This window comes from Pipra filicauda, unplaced genomic scaffold (genome assembly GCF_003945595.2).
Source record: "Pipra filicauda isolate LSUMZ 115617 unplaced genomic scaffold, ASM394559v2 scaffold332_size803855_pilon, whole genome shotgun sequence".
Lineage (NCBI taxonomy): Eukaryota > Metazoa > Chordata > Aves > Passeriformes > Pipridae > Pipra > Pipra filicauda.
This window is the reverse complement of record NW_024104457.1, coordinates 676,536-699,104: the sequence shown is the minus strand read 5'-3', so window position 1 is coordinate 699,104 and position 22,569 is coordinate 676,536. Positions and strand designations below refer to the sequence as shown.

The window sequence follows — 22,569 nt, the reverse complement described above, 5'->3', positions numbered from 1 at the left end:
TCGAAGATGCTGGGCAGACTAAGTCCTAATACCCATCTGCAAGGGATTATCTGTAACGGATGTAGTTGTGTACCTAAGCCACACTTCACAGAGGGGCTTCAGCTCTGGGGCAAAACTGTGACTTTCATTCCATCCACAGAAATTGTCTCAAGTATAGTAATGATCTTTAATGCCAGGGACGTAGTAATCATTAAACTATAGCTGTATCCACATATATTTCAATATGTTTCAAACAATTATCTGAAGATTACATCCTACATTTGAATTTCACTGTCTCGTCTCAGCTACCACTTCAAAAATTGTGAAGGTAACAAATAAATTCTTTCCCATCCTTAGTAATCTTTTATATTTTAATTTTCTTATGGAGAATTTTAAATCCTACAGAGTATTAGTTTATTTTCAAAAGATACTTTTATCAGTTATTTTTCTTCCAAGTGGAAAAAAGAAACTAGTTTCAAACTTTGCTATGTGTAAAACTGATTTTTAGATGCATATAAGAGAATTTTATCTTCTTTTGGTGATGAAATAGGATAATTGTTATAATGCAAAGATTTTTTTTTTACTGAGAATAATACAGAAAAAGCTAATTGATAATTTTCTTAGATCCTACAGTTTGCTACATGTCCCTTTTAATTTGCGATAATTGATTTTAATGAAGTAATTACTAAGGCAGATAACTCTGCAGATAATTTCCTTGAAAGTAGTTAAAATCCTTTGTTACAGTTTTATCCAGTTTTAGTCTCTTCTAAGTTGAAGCTACCCATTAATGAGATGCAAACCAATTATAGACTAGCATAAATAATAACAGTACTAAATATGATGCACAGGCTCGGTGTAAAATTTGGGATTAATGAGAAAATTAAAACTCTGAATTTCACAGTTTCACTTCTTTGAGATTCTCTGCTGTTTGGTTTCAATATAGATGGGTTTAAATACTCCAAGCTTTGAGATGATTTGAAACCCCCCAAATTTCAAAGTAAAAATTCATGTAGAATTTATGGAATTGCTAATATCCTGTTTACATGTGAAAAGAAGGATTTTAATATATAAGCATATTTGGTTCCAGTCTGAACAAACCCCTATGTCTCTCTTTGGGCCTATGTGAGTGAGAATTTTAAACGGATTGACAAGAGCTCTTGAGAAACAAATCACAGCAGCAAAGAATATTATGGAATATAGCTGCAGATTTTTTGGCCACCTACAGGCTGTAAGAAGTTATTTTGGTCTCCATCATTTCCCCAGTCAGATTTTCAGATTACAAGCCATGGTGAAAAATGACACATTATTTTACATAAGGAGGCCAGATACTGGTAAATGGAGTATTTTTGTGAAGCTTAGTTTAGACTAATTGTGGGAAAATGAAGGAATATATTAATAGACTTTTCTGGACATGGTTGTGTGGACTATTATCAGTCTGGGAATGGAAATTAAAAACTAAACAATGCCAGCAGAAATTGGGAATGTGCCTCAGTATAGGAAGTACCAATGATGACAGCTTTAGATGATCTTGTGACCTACTTACTATAAAGTGTGTGACACCTGTCCTAGAGGGTGTTACATTTGCTACTCTGATTGTTATCTTTTCCAAAAGTGGATATTGAAAATAGATTAATTCTATTCTCACAGAGTCAATTAATAACCCATCAGCCATGATGTGTTACCAGAGGTGATAGGACCTGCTACATGAACAGAAAATCCAATGTTGCAGTGATGGATAAAAACATTCTCCACTCTATCTCCCAAAGCATCTTAACATTTTTCTTATATATTCATCTTATTTTCCCCCCTGCTACTAGTAGTTTCTTTTCCCATGCAGTTTTTCAAAGCCTTAGTTCTCTGCTCTTTATTTCCTAGCACTTTCACCAATAGGCTCATGTGTGACAGACATACACATCAGTGTTTGGCTTCCAAATGTCAGAATCTCCGCCCACAATCAAAGTGAGTATACTTTCAGTAGAAAAAAAAAAGAGATTGGGTGCTATAGTAATTTTGCTAAGGGAAAAGGAGACAAATGACCTATTGCAGATAGATAGATAGTCAATGAAGTTTTACAAAGGATGTTGCTTGCTTGTTGGGTGACATTATTCCTTTAATTCTCATATTTCTTAAACAATGCAATTTTATCTTTTTGTTTATCCTGTTTCTTCCACTTTTAATGTTGTTCCTCCTTTGTCACTCCACCCTTGTTGGTGACTTAAGTGGTGCCAGGCTGCTGAAGCTGCAAAATCTAGAACAGGAGCCAATCTACCATCATCTTGTTATGTGAAATTTCTTAATTAACATTTCCCAAACTACACAAAACCAATTCTGGCTCACCCACTCTGACTTTAAAGATTGCTTCATGTTCTTGACTACATCATAAGTTTATCTAATATCTGGTTTCTATATATGTCAGAATCTTCTGTTGTGTTTGTACTGCCTGAAGCAAAAATACAACATAAATGTCACCTTCTAATTATGTGTAAAATTGTCATGCTTATTTCATACAATCATGTGTTCGATAATTATTAAAAGCACTGCACACTTTTTTCACCTGGTTTAGTAGAGTTCATCTCTAGCATAGTCTTACTGACAATGAAACTTGTAACATTTACATATTCTAAGAAATGTAGCAATAGTTTGAAAGATCCTGCATTAAAAATATAACAGCTTCCTCTTGTGAAATGAAACTTACTTTCTTGTTTAAGCTATCCTACCCTTCATCATCACACAAAGAAAGAAGCGAGAAGTCTCCATGAAAGATGTCAGGTCTTCCTACAGACAGGGGGACGTATGTACCAATTAATCTATACCCTGGTTTGAGGTATGTAAAGGCAGGCTCAATACTGAAAACTGAGGAGGTTGTCCCTGTTGGAATTTGAATGTGGGACTGGCTCTAGACAGAGTAGTTAAAAGATCATAAAATATTATTTGTTTCCACTTGTTTTAAAACTGCTCTCTAGTGTTGAGTGTTGACTTTCTCAGCAAAGCATGATTGAAGAGGGTTACAGTTCCATTTCACTTCTGTCTTTGATTAGTTTTTCGTTCATTACATTTAAATTTTTTCAATTTTCAGACATATATTTCAATCATCCCAGTCCTAACATATGTATAGTTGTGTTCATCTATTTTTTCACTCTTGTCAGGAGAACTGTTAGTTCAAAGCAGTCAGTCTTTCAGCAGAACCACAATAGAGTGGATATCTTGGCTAGCTTGAAGCTATCAAGAACTTGTTAACATCAATACAGTATCAAGAAACAGGGAAAAAAATAAATATCTGTATCTCGAGATGAGAACTATAGTAGAAATCTGTTTAATTAGGCATGAAACCTATCAGTGCATATTCTCATGCATTTATCAACTCGACAGTTAACTTTATTCTTCAAAGCAACTTTATTATCTTTGCATTTAACCTGCACGAAGCCATCTTTTTAAATCCTTTCCCCCCTCAAATGCCTCACTGCACATTATTGAAGGTAATATTTATAAAAGGAACTCATAATGAACAGAAACATTTTGTTTGCACCAGCTTGGTTGAAGAAGATCCCTTAACTGTAAGATGCCTGTGAAAATCACTTTTCATTACAAGGAGCTTAGAACAGTTAACAGGAAAAGGGGTATCGGAGGAGCTGCAGAAAAGCAAAGCTCAAACGCCTTTTACCGGACTTTAATCGTGACCACCCTCCCTGACGTTCTCAGCTTAACTGACGAAAAACATTTCCAAGAGCTGGAAGGGGGCCCAGAGGATGCGGATGAGACAACGGCTGATCCCCCCGCTCCTAGTTTAGCAAAAGCCCCCCGACGGGCTGGCTCTCCCGCAGAACAAGCAGGTGCGGACGCTACGCTGAACGGCCTCAGATCCGCGGGATTCCTTGCCCGCAGCATCCCGCAGCGCTCGCTGCGGCGAGCCTGGCTGCCGGCACCGTCCAGGGAAGCGGGCTGCTGAGAGGCGGCTCCGGCGGCGGGTTCCCCCGCGCTCCCTTTTGCTCCTTTTTTCCTCCTGCGTTAATTCTGCCTTCGCGGGGGCAGGTCGATGCTTGGCGGCCCCGTCCCGCGGCGACACCCGGCTCCCCCGCGGCGGCCGCGGGAGGTGTGTTCATACATATACATACATATATATGTATTATATATATGGGTGTGTGCGTGTGAATGACTCATAGCTGAGTTATTCTGTGTCATCGCAGAGCTGTCCGACGGGGACGGCGATGCCTGCAGGGGATCTTCAGCGAGGCGCCGTGTGCGCTGTTGGAAGCACGGACGTGTGGAGCAGGAGGGCGAAAACCACGCAGGGCTTTAGGGAGGCACAGGGGAGGTTGTCCCTCACCCCTTTGCTCCCCTGGGCCCCCTCCTTATCCAACACAGCCCGGCAGAGCGGGGCTGGATGTTCGCCGGTGCGGGGTCGAGGCCGCAGAGCCGTGCCCCGGGTTAGTGGCTGGGAGACGAGGCGGGGAGAAGGAGGCAGCGCCGCTGCCGCGCCAAGCCAGCTTGGCAAAGTGGTAGAACCGGCACCAAATTTCTTCCCAATATGGGGGTCGATGTACGTTCCCTCTGGCGAGCGACCAGCCTATACCCAGTCACACGGCTGGGAGAAAAGGCAGCCGGGGCAGCCGAGCAAAAGCGGAGGCTCGCTGAGGCGGGAGGGGGGTGGATAACTTTCCCGCCGTGGCATGGGGCGAGAGGACAGCCTCAGCTCCCCAGGACCGAGGAGAGTTCCGCGGGCTCTGGGCACTCCCGCGACCGAGGGGAACACCGCCGCCCCCCGGCGGGCCGGCAGCTCCAGGGCCGAGCCCGGGAGCTCGCTGCCCCTGCCCGCCGGGTGCCGCCGGCCGCCGCGGCGGGACGGGCTGCTCTCACCGGTGGTCTCAGCTCACCCTCTCGGGGCCGGTCGGAAGCGGGGCCCGCCTCACCGCCCGCTCGCCCCTCTCCGGCGCGGGGGCCCGCCCGGGGGAGGGCTGCGCGTCACCGGATCTGGTGGCGCCGGCAGCGGGGCGGCGTTACGGAGCGCCCCGGGAGCGGAGGGGGCGGGCGGGGGTCCCGGGCGGGGCCGCATCGCCGCGCCTGGCTGCGGCCGCGCTGGCGGCGGCGCCGCCTCGCCTCCCCTCGCCTCGCCGCGCCTCGCCTGGCCGCTCGCCGCCGCGGAGGGGCGGCGCTGCCTCCCCGCACTCCCCCGCCCGGCGCCCCCGCTTCGTCTCCGGGAAGGGCGCGGGGACCCCCACGCTCCCCCCTCGGCACGGCGGCGGAGTTCGAGCCCGCGGCGGCGGCTGGGGCTGGGGTGCGATGCCGTGTTAGCCGGCGGCCCGCCCCGAGGTAGCGCCGGCGGGAAGGATCGCGAGTTACCGGGGCTGTGGCTGGCACCATGGGCACCGGGCGGGGGGGCGAGGCGGCCGGGCTCCCTGCGCTCCTCGGCTGAGCCCGGGGATGTGCCGGCGCCCGGTGGAATTATTTTGGAACTAGCGCGGAGCGGTGGGAGGAGGGCGAGTGGCACAGCGTTTCACCAGCTGCGAGGAGGTCGTCCGGCTGTGCTGTATAGGCAAGTAAGCGCTCCTTTTCTGTTGCCTTTTCGCTGCCTTCTCTTCGTCTCGAGCGACTTTTTTTTGCAGCCGCTGGTCGCACGCTCCTGGTTTGGAGGCAGGATGGTCGGCGGCGCCAGCGGCAGTTCTCAGGGGCTAAGGTGCGGGAGGCTGGTGGCCGGGATTGCAGGGGAGCCCCCTCCAACTCCGCCGGAGTCCGCCGCGGGCATCCCGCCGATGCGGTGCTCCGGCGCACAGCCGGGCAGGAAGCTCCATGTCCCAGCGCTTCCCACTTCTGCAACTCTAAGAGGTGATGCCTTCTTACAGGCGTTAATATAAAATGCCTTCTCCTTTGTGCTGAGCTGTAACTAAATTGTAGGAGTCCCTTAATTGCTTTCTATCAGTGCTTCTTGTGGGAAAGAGGCAGAATGCATGTCAGCCTTTCATACTCACTTATGAATTCAGACAGTGAACCCAGAGTTTTGATTTGTTTGCCTATAACTTTTTTGTGCCCTGCCTAGGGATTTCCATTGAGATGCTCTTGCTGTGAGGTTATGGTTTGTCCAGCCTTGTTTGTTTGCTTACATTTAGCCTGTGGATATTTATTGCTATACTTGACATAGCCACGAAAAAAAGTTGACTGTAATTTATTTTAATGTATGGAGGACAGGTTGCAGGCAGGGGACTAATTCTGCTCTCAGAGGAACTCCACTTCAAAGGAGGAGGCCCATGGGGCTGTAATCTCCAAAAACTCAGAGAGCTCAGAGCAGACCTGTCACACTGTAAAGAATGAGTTCTGTTCACTTTTCAGCAGTGATAACATATAAGCTAAGCTGCCTGCCTTCCCATATCTATGAAACACCTGTCTCTGAAACGCAGGGAATAGATATGTGAATTCTGGGCAGGTTTGGGAGAAGGCAGAACTTTAGACAGTGTTTAATTAAGTTTGCTCATATTGATTTCCTCCATGTCATCTCTGTGAGCCTGAAAACTGCAATCTATTACAGTGACCTTGATGCATGTTGCGTTCTAACATGAAAGCAGCGCAGAATAAAAGCATTTACACAGATTTATAGCTAAGGTCTGATGTTTCACTAGGAGCTCAGTTCCACTGACTATGGTAGTTTCAGCAGGGCATGGTATGTGTGTAGGAAATAACTTGCTAATGGTGATGAAAGTATAAGTTACAGTGTTGGAAACATGTCCTGCAGAAAATGCCAGTGTGCATGAAACGTCTGTTGAGTTTTGGATATTTCATTTTCTAATCAGTGAGATCTGAAGTGAAAGGAGTGTGTGGGTGTGTGTGGCAGTCTTAAGGCTTCCCAGGTTAATGCACTTTGATTTGTCAGCAGCAAGAGATCTTTTTATGCACTGAAATACACTTTTTTTAATAGATGCAATATTGACATGATATGATTAAAAAATGTTGGAATGTCCATATGGTGAACATGTAACTAACTCAAGTTTATAGCTGAATGATAAAGTAAACATTTCCTGTAATGGTTGATGGAGATTATTGAGGGTAAATTGGCTGAGGGGAATGTCATTTGTCTCAGTGCAGTTTACGGATAGTGTTCCTGTGGTTCATATTTCTGACTCTCTGAAGATGCTGTGAAATACAAATAGAATAACTGTTGCTAGACAGTGGGATGCAAACCTGTTACTTAAAACACTCAGCTTATTCTATCTCGTATCAAAAAATATAGTTTGTAGCGAAGTCTGCCTATGGTTTTATTGTAGTAATTCCTTCGTCTGTTGCAGAGTGGCAGACTTTCACTAGGCATGTGCAAGGGAGATCATGAAACACTGAAGCATGCAGTGATGTGGAATTCATTTGGGCTCTGTATTACATTAGAGGTTTCCACAATTAACATAAGTAAATGCTTATGCCTGATTATATAAATAAAAGGAGTTTAAAAATTGTATTAGCTTTGTCACTTCTGATTCACGTTGCAGAGCCCTCTTCCTCGTTTTCTTTTTAGTCCTTCAAACTAATCTAATGCTGTTCTCACTCTTTGCCTGGAGAGGAAGAAAACATAATTTAATGATGTATCATTTGGCTTTTGCAGTATCTTGTCCTATAGCTATGAGATAATCTAGTGAAGGTCCCCATCACTGAATTAAAGAACATGGTGCTTTAGACTTTCACTTACAGTCAGGTTTTCACTCTTACGTGACTGAAGAACTGAGTTTTAGCAAGGTCTGATAGAAAAAAAATGAATGCTTCTTTCTCTGTTAGAAACTTGAAAAGAAAGAGGAAGGTAAGACTTGAGGTCTTTAAAGATATAGTTTAGAACATTCACTTCTAGGTTTTTAATCAGAACCCTTTATCTTCAGATGTTTTCTTTATCTTTTACTTGATACTTGTCAGAAAGCCTTCCTGCATAGTTATATTTTATTTTACAATGTGTGTAGTTCTTAAAAATTCAGGAGTGGCTGTCATAGGGTTTACTGTAAGGCTATTTTAGTATCCTCTTTAATGTTCTGTATCCCACTTAGCTTGTATCTTTTGAATCTGAGATTTCCAAAGTACAGTATATTCAACTTTATAGTATACATTTTTGGTTTAATACTATGGAAATCTCTATAATTAGAGAAGATGTTGACTTGATTTAGAATTGTCAGGGCAAGCTCAGAAATTGTGTTTAATTCCTAATTTTTTTTTGTGTTTACTCAGACATTTTTTTTGGCTTTTTGGGCATAGCGTTCATGAACTGACTGAAATACCTGTAAGCAAAATTAAACACACCAACAGTTAAGCAGGATTTTTCTAGTCAGCCCAACCCAGTTGAGTGTGTCATTTCTATTTATTCATTTTAGATTGAATATTGAGACAAACAAGAGCTGTAATCTGCTCTCAGTTCTTCCCTCTGAAGTGCTCAGATAATGCTTGTATTTTAGCACTGGTCCTTGTGCCTGAGCGCTTACCAGTAGTCATTGCCAGGTCTGCTTGCATGAATTGTTAAAAAGATAAGGAGTTGTAGTGAATGATAAGAAACATCAAATGGATTTAATGTGTCATGTTTCTTGGCCCTTCTCATGGCTGTGCTTTCAGTTTAGGTTTCCTGGGGAGAGGATTGAATGTGGTTGGGTTTAATCCCAATGAGAGTCTGCTACATCAACTTGTACCTTTGGCAGTATGCTGTGACACTGGCTCAGCATAATTACACAGATGAACTTCTGTATTTTCCCTGAGTTTGCTTACCATCACTGGAAGAGTCACAAAGCCTTACTGTCGTTGTGGCCTACCTATATTTTCTGCATTCCTGTTGCAGATTTTCTGAGAAAGCATGCATTAAAAACCAAAACCAAAACAGATCATGCCTCAAAATCCAGCTATAATCAACATCAGGGAATGCAGTGGAGACACAACCAGTGAAATTCACACATATATTTATTTATCTGAGGGAGAAATTATTATCCATCTTGAGAGATTGATTTAGTAGGTGATGTGTCTACTCCTTATGAAGAAGAGGAGCTACGTGATATGCAAACAAGGCTTTTTTCCACTGCACACTTAAGATGTGGCTGTCATTGCCATTTGAAACTATGAGATTTATCTTCAATAATAAACTTGAATTGGCCAAAAGAGGTGAAATGGTCTGTTGTGTGATGAGTCTGGTTTTGCAGTAGCCAAGGGCTGCGTTGTTTCCTGGGGACTCGCTCTCTTCAATTTATTAAAGTAATGAATAGAGGGAAACTAATCAAGAAGAGTGTTTGGGATAAGATTAATTTTATTAATTCTCCAGTTTACTTTGGGTAATGTTGGACAAAACCATGGAAGTTCTTCACTGTGATACTAATGCGAGTGTAGCAGTAGTTTTGACTTACATATGTATAAATGTTCTAAAAGATGGGATTGGGGTTTTGCATGTGAGGCCAAAACATGGATAAATGATACTGGTGGACACAGTCTGCTGTGCCACTCAGGTACTTCAGAGATAAGGCATGGATGATTAATGGAAGTCTCTGCTGTACATTCCACTGTGAAATGCAGGAGGTCCCCATGCCAAAAGCCAAGTGCAGCTGAACAGAGTCTCACCCTGAGGATGGAAGTGGATGTTCCAGATGTGGAGTAAGACCTGGAGCAGAGCAAAAGTCCCACACTGGTGCTCACAGGGTACTTTTCAACAGCCACTGAAACTCCTGTGTGAGATGTGGTTGAGGTAAAGGCACTGATGTTTTACTACTTTAGTACTGGCATGGATATTAAGTCTGTGAAAAAACTCATAACTTCAGAGATGCCATGAGTGCAGTTGATTGTTGGCTCAGTTGATTATTCTGCAGGTCATTATCCTCTGGAGCTCATCTCAAGAGTGTTGAATTCTCTGTTTTTGCCTATGAAGTATTTGTCACTTGCTGTTAGATTTCAGTGTTTCTTCCTTGGTCAGGTGAGATTTTGGTTCAAAGATATACTTTTAAAGCTTATGACATCGAGCACTTCTGAAATGTTCATTGCTTGGAGCTTCTGAGATAACATTATCAGAGGAGGAGAAGTTTATTCATCATATTCTTCTGAAGTCTGGCTTTATTTTACTTTTTGTTCATTCTCAATGTGTTTTTTTCAAATAGTAGACAGAGTATTGGGTTTTGTGTTGAAGACGTTAGAAATGACTCCTTAAGTAAATTTTATATTGCCTTTGATCAAATTATTCAAATAGAATTAGATTTAAGTGTGAGCAAATGCCGTTTGAATAAAACAAAACACATGCCTTTTCCCCCTCCACTTGTATTAAATTTATTTTAAAATATACAGCTAAGAATATATATATGTATTCTATAAATATATGTGTAAAGAAGTAAGAATGGGAGCACTGTTTCTGACATTCATTTTTCTTCCCCTTTCTGTCAAAAATTAAAGAGAATTTCATCTCATGAGTGATAGTTATCATACCCTCTGATTCTTTCTAGGTGTTCTTTCTGGCCATTTTTATTGAATGTAGTTTAAAAATGACTCTGAATTAAACAAGTATAATACTAAGATCTTGGAAATCTTTTAAAATCTTTTCAAATACATAATATAGCTGTTAATATTTGCCTTACTATAAAGTACTGATTCTTAATTACAGAATTGTTTCTGAGATGCTTTGCTGTTTCTAAATATATCTTCATTCAAAATTATGTAAGGTAGCTTTTTCTAGTTTCTCTGTATGGCAAGATGTTTTGATTGACTCTTTTAAGAGTTATGAATAATGAACTGTATGTTTCAGCTTCAGCAACACAAATGGACATTGATTTTCTTTGGCTTGCTTTTGACCCCTAAAGAAGTAAAGCCATTAGAATTTTGCTTGTAAAGGAACTCTTTGCTCTCTCTCCTTCATTTTATATATATTATAAACAGCCTTTCAGAACTAATCTATGCTAATCAGATTTTTTTCAAGTGAAAACCGAGGAGAAAATCATCAGCTCTACAGTTGTCTTGCAGTTCTAGGTTTCATCACACACAGCTGTCTGCCTGTATCCATTACCAGTTGGTATTGCAGCTGTACGTTGCTGAATGCAGCAGAATTCACAAACAGTTCTTCTCACAACTGTTTTAATTGGTTATTAAATGGCAAACATTTATGTGGCAGTATAAGGGTTTGGTCCATGCAGAGTAGTTGTTGTGTAACAAAACACACGCTGATGCATGGGTAGAGTTCCTAATTGAAGACAGATCTTGAGTAAAAATCAGCGTCAGACCTGTGTCTCTGTGGATTTTAACATTTGGAGTGCCTTCATTTTCATTCTGTGAGTTATGTGTTTTACTTTTTTTATGAAACAACTGCGTGAATATGGAATGCAGAGGTAAAATGTAAAATATAAGATATAAAAGGTATAAGTGGTAAAATGCAAAAGTAGTCTTTTGAAAATCAGCCAGAGGAATGGATATAAAAGCAAACTGGTGTTACAAGAGTCAGAGGGGTTAACATGTTATGAACAGGGCATGATTGGGCCTTGCCGGGGGTGATGTTAGTGGCAGGGCTCCCTGTCTCCAAACTAAGCAACTCCATTAATGGAAGTGCAAAAATAGCTACTCTGTTGCTTTTTCAGCTGAAGCAACTTCTCTGTCAAATACAGCGACATTCATGAAGGAATTTTATTGAGGGAAGACATTTCCAGGCAAAGTGTATAGAAATCATGATAGCATCTGATGATCATCACCTCTTGCCATATTTTAGCTCACCGAGTTAAGGAAGGACCTTCCTGGATAATTGAATGCACAAGTAGATAATTTCTTTCCACACTATGTCATTAGTCTTTCAGCTAGTTAATTCTTAAGCAACTGTAGTAATAGTTCATCATATGCTTCTTTTCACCACTTATTGTCTTATGTAGCTGTGAGGTTGCTTGGGCTGTTTTCTTGAGATGTCCTAATTAAAATTGCTTAAGTTTCAGTTTATTAATCTGTTTTATGCATCAACTTTCCTTTTCACTACATTAAATAACCTATTTAACCTCCAAAGAGAGGGCTGATCTTACTGATCAGGAATTCTATTCTATTTGTTGTATTATTCTCCGTGTTCTCAATGCTATATACGTTTGTGAAGTTTTCTTGTTAGTTTAGAAAAACCCTAAACCTTCTGGTTTTTGGTAGATGGACTAGAAAGTATTCATTGTATGCTCTGATTAATGGACAAATTCTGTTGTTAACAGTGATTTGATATTGCCATTTGTCACTATGCTCCTACACATGTATGACTTACTGCCTTTTTTAACCTCTTCATGATGTTACAATACTTCTTTCTGAAATGAAAATCTCAAGGTTAATCTCAAGCATTAATTATTCTCCTCATGTAATACATCTTGCATCCAATTGATCGCTTTCTCAAGTGTGAGATTCTGTAGTTTTTTGTGCTGTGTTTCTGTGTGTCTATATACAACTCTTTATTGAGACTAATATATAATTTATTCTATGGTCTGTATTTATGGGATTGAGTTCATGATTTTTTCTCTTTGAAATGAGACTTGATTTTTGCTTTTATAGTTAACTCTATAGTAGTTGTCTAACTACAGGATAGACATTTTTTCTGGGGAAAGAAATTTGGGAAATGAAAAGTAAAGTATTTTTGGAATAAGTTTCCTTTTGGAAAATTACAAAAGCATTATCAAGCATCTTCTTTTACTCTCAAGAGCATAAAATGACATAACACTTTTTTTGCTAGCTACTGCATGGTAGTACCAACCACTATGTGTATAGAGCCATATGCCTTCTATACAGTTCTTTGATGGCTGCAGAACTCTGAGCCTGAGATCACCAGGAGCTGGGGTCATAAACATCTAGGCAGACTGTATGAAAGAAGGCAGTAAAATATAGTGGGCTTGCTTTTTCATTCTTTATGCTGTGATAGAGAGAGGATATGTATGACCCTTGAAAAGAAGAAAAGGTGAATAGCTGCATTTCTAGACAAAGCAGAGAGAGAACTGTAAGAAGGACAGAAGCAAGATGTTTGATGGGAGAGCTGCTGTCCATGTTCTTGAGGGGAAAGTGGTGTTTCCAAGACTGCAATTGTTCAGTAATCTTCAGAACTGCATCCTTGAAATACAGATCTGCTGCTCATATTCTGCCAGAAACATGTTCCGTTTCCATATGAGAAACGTCTGGGTAAGGCTGTACCTGTGTCATCGTTCTCCAAAAGTCACATGAATTCCCAATATTTAAAACAGGAACTCATGTGCAAGAATTCAGGTGCATCCTTAGATGGACCACTCCCTTCTGCAGGTCCATTTGTGGACGTAGTTGAGATGCTTTGGTTCTTTGGACTTTCTGAGATTGGTCTCTAAGTGCATAAGAAGCAACATGAAAATTAGTGAAGTCCTCATGTTGTCTCATGTTAGGAGAGACAAAAAAGTGGTATCATCAGGACTTCTCTTTCTTTTTGCCCTCCAATACATGTACATACATGTATCTCTGTCTCAAGATTAATTCTGTGATAAATTTGGCTTCCTACACATGCCTGTTTTTATAATAGACTCTATATTGTTCAAAAGTCTCTGACAACTAAGTGGAGTTGCAACCTTCATTTCACAATTCTAATTTCCGTAGGAAAATTGTCTATAACAAGCAGCTGAAACCAGCTTTAGAGGCAATTGTAAAAGTGTAAAATTAAGATTGTGAGCTTTCTAAATACCAATTCTGCTTCAGAGAAAGTGGATGAGAAGGAGGCTGCTTTCGTGGATCAAGTGTCAATATTGCCTCAGTTACAAAGCAATACAGAAGTTTAACTTATATTCCTCCTTTTATGGCAGCAGATTTGTCTTTTTTGGATGGCAAGAAGTATCTTAGATCTTCCTACATACAAGATCTCTCTCTGCAGGCATTTAAAGTGCTGGAAAAACCTCTGCACAAAAGCTCACAAAAATGATGAAGTACTTTGAAGTTTTGCAATTACAGCTAAATGTCACTTTCTGCAGGTTTGTGGCATGTAAATAGCTGGAGATGCTACTGCAGGGAAAACTAGTCCTTTATCTTTAAAAAATACACATCTGTAGTAGTAATGTGTATTTACGAGTGTATAGACTGTTCTATGTGTTCAAAACCTGTGGTCAATACCTATCTGTCTGTTTGTCAAAGCTTTTTGTTAGCTTAAAAAGATCTGATTACATAAATACCATCTTTTATTTGAAAGATTTTTTTAACGCCATCCATCTGAAATACACTCTTGTATTTAGAAGTTATGATAAACAACCTGAAAGCACTCTTTTAAGTACTATAGTGTAATGCTAGTCATTGAAATTATGGTCTCTTATACAACCCAATTATTTTCACTGTACTGGGGCCCATTTTGGATGAAGATTAGAAGCAGTGTTTGACTTTTTTTGTTTTTGACTATGCCGATGAATTCAGCATAGTGAGTGCACATACAAGATGCTCTAGATTGGGAATAATTGTATGTACCAATAACATCTATCTGTGCAGCCTTCAATTAAGGATGAGGGTTCCTCTAGAGTCTGTGAATCAAATCTTTGGAATGATGTTTAAAACTCTAAAATAATGGGAAATAAAAATCTATGAAGTAATTTATAAAAATATCGTGGTATTTTGCATGCAGCAGGTATCTAAAGTGAAGGATGCTGCTGCTCATAATTAGAAGGCTTTTCAGTCCTGTAGCTGCTGGAAAGGAGATACTGTGTGTTGTTCTCTGTATACAGAAACGGTTCTTGGGATAATCCTCATGGCAGTTGTACTGCTGATTTCCATAGCAGCCTGTATGCAGTTGCTTGGAACAAGAGTGCAGGTGTTTTGTAATAGCATGGCAGGCATGATGTGTGACTGACTCAGCTCCTTCTTCAGCCATGGAGAGGATGTTCTTCTACCTCACTATCAGTTTTCATCAGGCTAGGAAGCTTTTGATTTACTGAAATACGCAAGGCAGCTCCTGAAGTGTGAAATTACTTATATGATTGTCCCTTCTGTCTGAGTAGCTACCTGGTATCTGGGGCCTTGCTGGAGTGCTCCTATTAAAAGTTTGGACATAATATTTCTGCTACAAGTCAGTGAACATGCCGCAGCTTGTTGCTTGTGGCAAAACTGACTGTTGGGCTGAGTGTTTTGTCCCAAAAATCTTGGGCATTTCTTCTCATTTCTTCTCACCGCCGTTACTGACATGATGTCTCTTCCTGTCTCCCATTTTACATGGTCTGGCTCATCATGCCAGTAGCTCCTATGTTTGCAATCAGTCAGCACCAGGAAGGCTATGAACTAGGTTCTTTCTGGCCATCTTCTTGGGTTGTAGCTTACAGGAGAGTATGTGTTTAGTCATGGTTATTTATAAGATTCATAGTTCTGAGACTTACTTCCTAGAAGTCTGTGAGATCTTCATCATAATAATCCTATAATATCATGATACAATGATATAAAAGTATATGATTCGAAGAAGAAGTGGTAAGTGGAGAGCATTTCTTTGTTGTTCATATGTACAGCAGTGACCATAGATGGCACCTTTTTGAGGTAAAGGTGTCATCACAATAAAAGTGACTTGGGTTACAAAGACTTATCAACTCAACTGTAAAACTTCAGGCATAACAGTTGTTTCTGTTTCTGGTTACTGATACATATATACAGAGAATATATTTCTCTTAAATTTCCATGAGGCTTGATTTTTGCTTTTCATCCAGTTTTTCCCTGAAGGGATAACAAAATTGGTAATTTGAGAGCAGCTCATTTTGACATTTTTGAGGATCATCCCTCGTTACAGCTTCACACTTATGATTTCCCCCCACAGTATTTCTGCTTTATCCTTTACAGGCTTATGACTTAACAGTGTGCTTCATACATATATGTGTGTATACGTGTGTTTGTAATAGATAAATGTCTACGTATGTGTGTCAAATATGATATACTAAGTGCTTGTCAGCCTGGATAGCCCTAGAATTTTTGAAATTTGTAATAAAACCATCTTTGACCATGAGAACAGCCGCATTACATGGGTGGATGTTCTTGTGGCTTCTATTACATCTGCGTAAAGTACACAGTGGCCAGTACTTGTACAGGGATTGATCCTCTTTCAGTTAATCTTTCTCAGTCTGAGTACCCTTCCCAAATCTATTCAGAATTACAGGTGAGGATCATCTACCTGGCCCATTAAATCTTCTCTTTACATGCCTCTGCTGCTTCCTCCTTCCTCACATCAAGCTGAAGCTCTCTTTTGTTTTCAAGCAGTTTTGTTCAGTAAAGCCTAGTATTAGGTGCTGTATTTAGCAGCTTACTGAGGCTTTTGTTCTTTCCTCCGGCCCACCACTGTCTGAATTGCCTGAAATTTCCATAATACATGTTTTTCTGTCCCATACAAAAGTAAAAATGCTCTACTTGAAAATCTGCCTTTATAACATTCAGTTGTCATCTTCTACTAGGATGCTTGCAGATGGTTTCCATCTGGAACTGATAAATGAGAGGGTTTTTTCAGTGGTTCATTTTGAATAGTTTCGTATGAATAGCTTTATATAATTCAGAGAGATCTTAATGCCTAATTTTTTGAGTAACTGAAATTTTGCCTCTTTTTCCCATTTGCGTGCTGTTAACCAATAATAGAATCTACTGTTGTGTATGAAGGTATCCTGGCACAGGGCATGAAAACAGTATTTCTTGTTTCAGTAACTACACTTGACTATTTAATTTTAGGCTATTTACAATACATTTCTTCAATGAAATTGCAGGTGCTTGATGTGAATGTTTTTAGATAACTGCCTTTAGGCAGTACATAGCAGACAAGGGCAAAATACATGGAAATTTACTTTCAGCTTGATGAAATGTCCATGTTTTGTTTATGGAGGGGTCTTCATCGTTGGACAGCAGTTGTAGCGGTGATAGGTTAGGTTCCTTGGACTTAGACCGGTTTTCATTTGTTCAGCAACAGAAAATTTGAAGTGTCAAGAGTTTAGTTTCAAAGTACAGGAAAAGGACTTCAGAACAAACAGCTTGATCAAAAGAAATGACACATATCAGTTTGAAGGTACAGTGAATTAGAAAATGCAGTGAATTAGTGAAGAGAAGTCTTACTCTTGAACCCCGATTTTGAAGATGGAAAGTGCAGGGAGAGCCAAAAAAAGATGTGAATCCTGTTGTGCACTGGTTCTTGCCTGAGTCACTATCAAGCTCGTGAAATGTTGGTGTTGGCAACAAGCAGTCCGATGAGTGGGCAGTGCTGGATGGCTGAAAAGCTGACCTGCCTCCTCCCTTGGAAAACAGACCTCGGTCATTTCTTATACTACATACTCTCTTCCTCAGAGTTTGCAGTCCAAAAATAACATAGCATAGCAAACGAGCATACTGCTGGAAGAAAGGAGTGATCAACCTGTCTTAACCAAAGAAAGGTGAGTGGGTGCGGTTTGTAGGCTGTTCAGAAGCTGTGTGAATAACTGATAATTAAACTGGTCTGTTATGAATTTTTTCAAATTGTCTTATCTATAATGTAGTGGAATTTTACCCCAAAACTTTTCTCTGTGTAATATTTTTTGTTTCTGAAATTTAAGAAAATTTCAAAACTGTTAATTTAAAGCTACTTATTTCAGCTTGTCGATGTCAAGTGTACAGCGCAGAGGGTCTCAACCGTGAACTGGAGCTCTGAATTGGATTTACTCTGTGATCACCACATAGACCTGAGCAAGTCACACAAACTTCTTTTGGTTCATTTATCTCATTTGGCTTAAATTCATACTTTGTGGTCACATGGATGAGTACCTTGAGATTTCATTAATGAATGTTTACATAAAGGTTTATTTCCAGTAGTTAGAAACAGTGGAGGCATATAGTGTACTAGCTATTGATTTACATGCATTTTTGGTTTCTCAGAATATTTTGCATGATCTCATAGAAGATTTCTGTGTACCTGGTCGCTGCTTTCTCTGATCTATTAGGTTTTGGAAGAACATTACACAAACTGGGAAAAGAATTTGATTTGTTGTAGGAACACTGAAAATGGATTTACCTACATCTATTCTTGACATCAATTAAATTTGTTATGAAGTCATATTTGCTCATTTTCCAGTCTCTGTCTTAACTGATACATTGTAAGGAAGAACATTTGACAGCCTTAGAATTCACACAGTGTAATAAGCACTTGAAAGAATCTCTCTGCAAGCATTCTGTCTGTGAATAGAGCCACAACTGCTACATAAATGTATTATTTTTCTACTGTAGCACTGTAAAAGGAAAAAGTGGGATATTATTAGAGAGCTATAAATTCCTAAAATAAATTGCATTTTGTTTGTATTTAAAAAACCCAGCTGAACATATGGGAAGTAACCCATGCTACTCAAATTCTGACTTAAGAAAAATTCCTTTTCCTACACTAGTATTTAATTTCAAAACTGCCATAATTCCATGGTCAAATTTGGATATGGATTTGATATGATGTCACATTTTTCCTGTTAAGAGAAAGAATTAAAATAAAACTGAAATATAGAAGTAATTTAAATGAAAGAAGGAAGATACCCTAGTATAAAGGGAATGATACCAGATTACAGAAATGGAATGGAAAATCAGATGCTTTGATAAGAAGCCAGAAGTGGGCTAGAATGACTTTACCATCATGAAAAAAATACTCATGTTCTGGCAAGGCCTCTAATGTATGAGGCTTGTGCATGTAGAATCAATAAAAATGACTGTGTAAACAGCATAGTAGTAAGAGTCTAAGAGAGTTATCCCTTTAAAAAAGACAGAGAACTGCCCATCGTAGTCCCGTCTGTCCCACATCACCTTTTCAGTGACTCATTCTGTAAGATGAATAAGCAAGCAGGTGTATTAATTGGTGATATGAGACATTAAACCACTTACAACTTATATTTTGCTATCCTGGCATACAATAGATGTCCATTAGAAAAGACTTCTAGTGCCATTGCCTTTCTCTTCCACATCTACCTTGCTATCTTAAAGGCAACAACTGTAGTTGATATGCAGACCGCCTCACCGTTAGGGCTGTGCTTTGCTTAATAAGAAGTTATTGTTGCATAGCATTGGGGATTGTGAAATATTTTCTCTTTTAAAGTGAAAATCCACTGTGGTATTGCATGAATTGCATTTATGTAAATAACTCTGTGGGCCTACCACTGTAGGACCTCAATCCCTCCACAGCAGTTGGTAATTCTGCAAGCAGTGTTTTCATTTGTCTTTGTTTTACTTTGAGGTGGTAGATTATCTATCAAGAATAAAAACTCACATCCCTGGCGGATGTGTTAGTTGCCAGTTGGATTAATAATGGAGACTGTTATCCAGCTATGTGCTTGTATAAAACTTTTAGAAAATTTTATTGTCAGTACTGCTCCCTGTATGACCCATTTTGCCGCAACTGAGTATGGGCAAGAGACTACAGACTCCTAAAGGCTTTCAGAGATGTCAGACATGCAAGTATTTCTCACCCATTCACCCTCGTGTGGGCATATACATGCAACACGATAACACAAACTTAATTTTCATAAGCAGTCAAAATAAAAAAATAATGATCCCTATGCCAACATGTTCTTTGGTTTTCTGTTACTCTCTGGATGTTTTGCCTACTGTGTTGTATTTCATGGAGTACAATTTTGTGTTTATAAAAAATGAATTGTGAGTCCTAGTTAAAGCTTATTGTGGCCAAATTGGTAATTATGATACAACTGGGAAAGGCAGTTCATTAACAGAGATGGGGATATGAGACATAGGCTTCCATTAATTTGTCTGAGTACTTTTTAAATTATGGCTGGGGGACTGTGAAATTTACTTTAGTGTTCAAAAAATGGGCTAAGAGAAACTGTGATCAGTGGCAGTAGACATTTTGCAAAGAAACTGGATGGATGGATGGATGAAAGGCTTCTGCCACATAATTTTGGGCTCTGCAGTTCATCATTATTCAATCATAAAGATTAAAGCAATTTAGACCTTAGAAGCTATGAACCAAGAGCTGCCCAACAAAATGTCCAAAAGCACAGGGGAGCCCTGGAAACTGATTCAAATGCACAGGGATAAACTTCCAAACCCCCTATTTGCATTTAAATATTTATTACCTTTTTAACTTTTTATTTTCCTCTGACATATGTCTCTCTCCCATGCCAGATTTCCAGTCTTTGAAGGAATAGTAAACATTTCTCTCATAAAAGGAAGTCATTTTGTGCTCTTTCTTTCCTGTGGCAGTGACAGAGGATTGTACAGTGTAGTATTTTTACTTACTGATAAGAATTGAAATTTTTTTCCACTATTGAATTTTTACTGTTTTTTTTCTTTTGTTTGTGGTTTTTTGTTTGTTTGTATTGTGATACCTAACACTCCAAGGAACTTTAGACAAATTGTAAAGTTTATTTATGGCTCCTACATTTTTGGGAAGCAGTTGTTCCTAGACTTATTCAGATCCTCCAACAACCATACAGTGCTCTTGAAAATTAAATGTAGCATTCACACCTTCATTTTTAAACTCTGTTAAACAAATTACCCTTAAAACTGAGGGAAAAACATCTCATTGCTAGCAAAATTGGCACAATTTGTAAACTGGCTTTATGCTTTCTCTTGGTTTCTGTTCAAATGAAAAGTGTAAAATATTTTTGTCTAGCTGAGTGTATTTTCTATAAAAAGTCTAAATTTTCAGTGATAAATTCTAGTAAAATTTTTCTCCTGGCAAAATATTAGTGCATGCATGCTACAGATCCCCAGGAAACTGCAAGCTTTATGTGAATTGGACTTGGGAATACTGAAAAACATTTGTTCACAGGCATTTTTGGAAGTGTAAACCCCTGTATGTCAGTATGGTATGTGCTTCAGAGATTTTTCATAAACTCCAAAAAGAAGAGAATTACCCAAATATATCTTACAGGTTGGGGTAAAGAACCAAAACGAAAGCTGAAAGATACATAGTTTACCTTGGCTGTTTGAGTGCTGCCTAAGAACTGAATGTAAATCTGTAACAAAAAAAGTGAGGAATGTGGTCATGTGTGCTGTTTTCATACATTCTAAGACTGATGATCTGAAAGGCTAATTCTGAACAAATAGTAGGATCAGTATGAAGAAAATCTTGTAAGCACATCCACATAATTTAAAAAATATCTTTTTAACAGGAAGACTTTTTTTCATGTGCAGTACTAAAACACAGTGGTGGATTTACATCCCTTTTATGTCTTCACATAAATAACCTGTTTTATTAATTATATAATTTATCTTTCTTACATTTTTCATCCTCTTCCAGTGACTCAGTGTCCTTTATATTCAACTAGAAAAAAAATAGAAAAATAAAAATTACTTTTTCTGGGGACATCAACCAAACAAAAGAGAACTGTTATTCTATGTTAAAGCAACTTCTGTTTATCAAAGGTTGACAAATAACTACTCTAGAGCTGGAAAACAAGTCAGACAAGTTTATATCACAAATGAAAATAGTGAGGTATGTCTAATAAAATTGGAACTCAATGAAAAAAGATAAACTGAGTTCATTGGGTCTGAAGCCAAGAGCATTGCTACAAGGAATGTATAATGTACTGTGATATAATTTTCAGTGGTAGCTTTATGAATAAGAGGATAGAACATATTAACATTTATGCCGATGGCTAAGACTAAATTGAATTATCACTGCATTAACTGGAATAACAATTTTACCCTTTCCCTTTTCCTTGCAATTATTAGAAAATTATTTTCTTTGGAAAGAAAACAAAACACATTATTACAAATCAAGTATATTGTTCCGTCTTTAACTATAATGAATATTCATTGGTTGGTGTGGGTAATTATCTTTTTAGAAAACACAGATTTATTCTGTGAAATTTGACTTACAGTGTAAAAAACTGAAATGCAAATATGAAGCTGAATGATGATGGCATTGGTCATATTTAAAAACTCTGTGCTAAAACAGGTTAAGGTTGATCAAAACCATCTGTTTGATTTTTGTTCTCAACTGCAGGAATTTACTAGGATTCCTCTTATGACTTCCTGACCGTTAATTAATATAGAAAACTGTGCCTTTATTAAGTGACATTAAGATATCACATTATTATAGTAGTACCTTGCACTCAGCTGCACACAGTGTTTTGTGCCTATAATGCCAGATGCACTGCTCTGCACTATGGACCATTAGAAACTGAGAACAAGCAGAATTGTATCCAAGAGCAAAGCATTATAGAATCATGGAATAGCCCAGGTTAGGAGCAACCTCAAAGGATCATCTGGTCCAACATTTCAAGAAATCACAATCTGTTTTATCCCTGCTGTCAGTTTCCATGTAGGGACTAAGAAAACATTTACTTCAGGTAATGCTTAAAGCTTCATCATTTTCTGAGTCATGCAGTTTTCCTCTTGAGGTGGTATGTTTATCAACAATACCTAGTTATCTATACTTATCTATCTTTACAAGCAGATTGTTTATATACAATTTGAAGACTTTCATTACCTTCTTACTTCTCTTTATTTTTTATGCTGTCAACAGTTTATGCTTTTCTCGCCTCCTGCCATCTTCCCACTCATAGGTATCCTACTATTTTTTCTCCTGAATTTTCTTTGGTGTTACTGGTGTAACGGTTTTTACTTACTTCTTTTTTTTCCTTTACTCATTTCTTGTAACTTAACATTGTCTCTCTGCCTTCATTCAATATTTTTTTTCTTCTTGGGTGTTTGTAGTCATGGAAATCATCATGTCTGAAAAAGATT

The 22,569-nt window shown here is 39.2% G+C and overlaps 1 protein-coding gene across 5 annotated transcripts in view; it reads left to right on the top strand.

Moving 5' to 3' along the window:
* The first annotated feature begins 5,053 nt into the window (after positions 1-5,053).
* SNTG1 (syntrophin gamma 1) overlaps positions 5,054-22,569 on the top strand; it is a 345,421-nt gene continuing 327,905 nt past the window's right edge. For 4 of the 5 annotated variants that reach the window (XM_039383962.1, XM_039383961.1, XM_039383960.1 and 1 more), the window contains exon 1: positions 5,054-5,513. The gene's annotated coding sequence lies outside the window, so the exon portion shown is untranslated. The remainder of the gene's footprint in view (positions 5,514-22,569) is intronic. The other variant, XM_039383959.1, reaches the window with a different exon arrangement.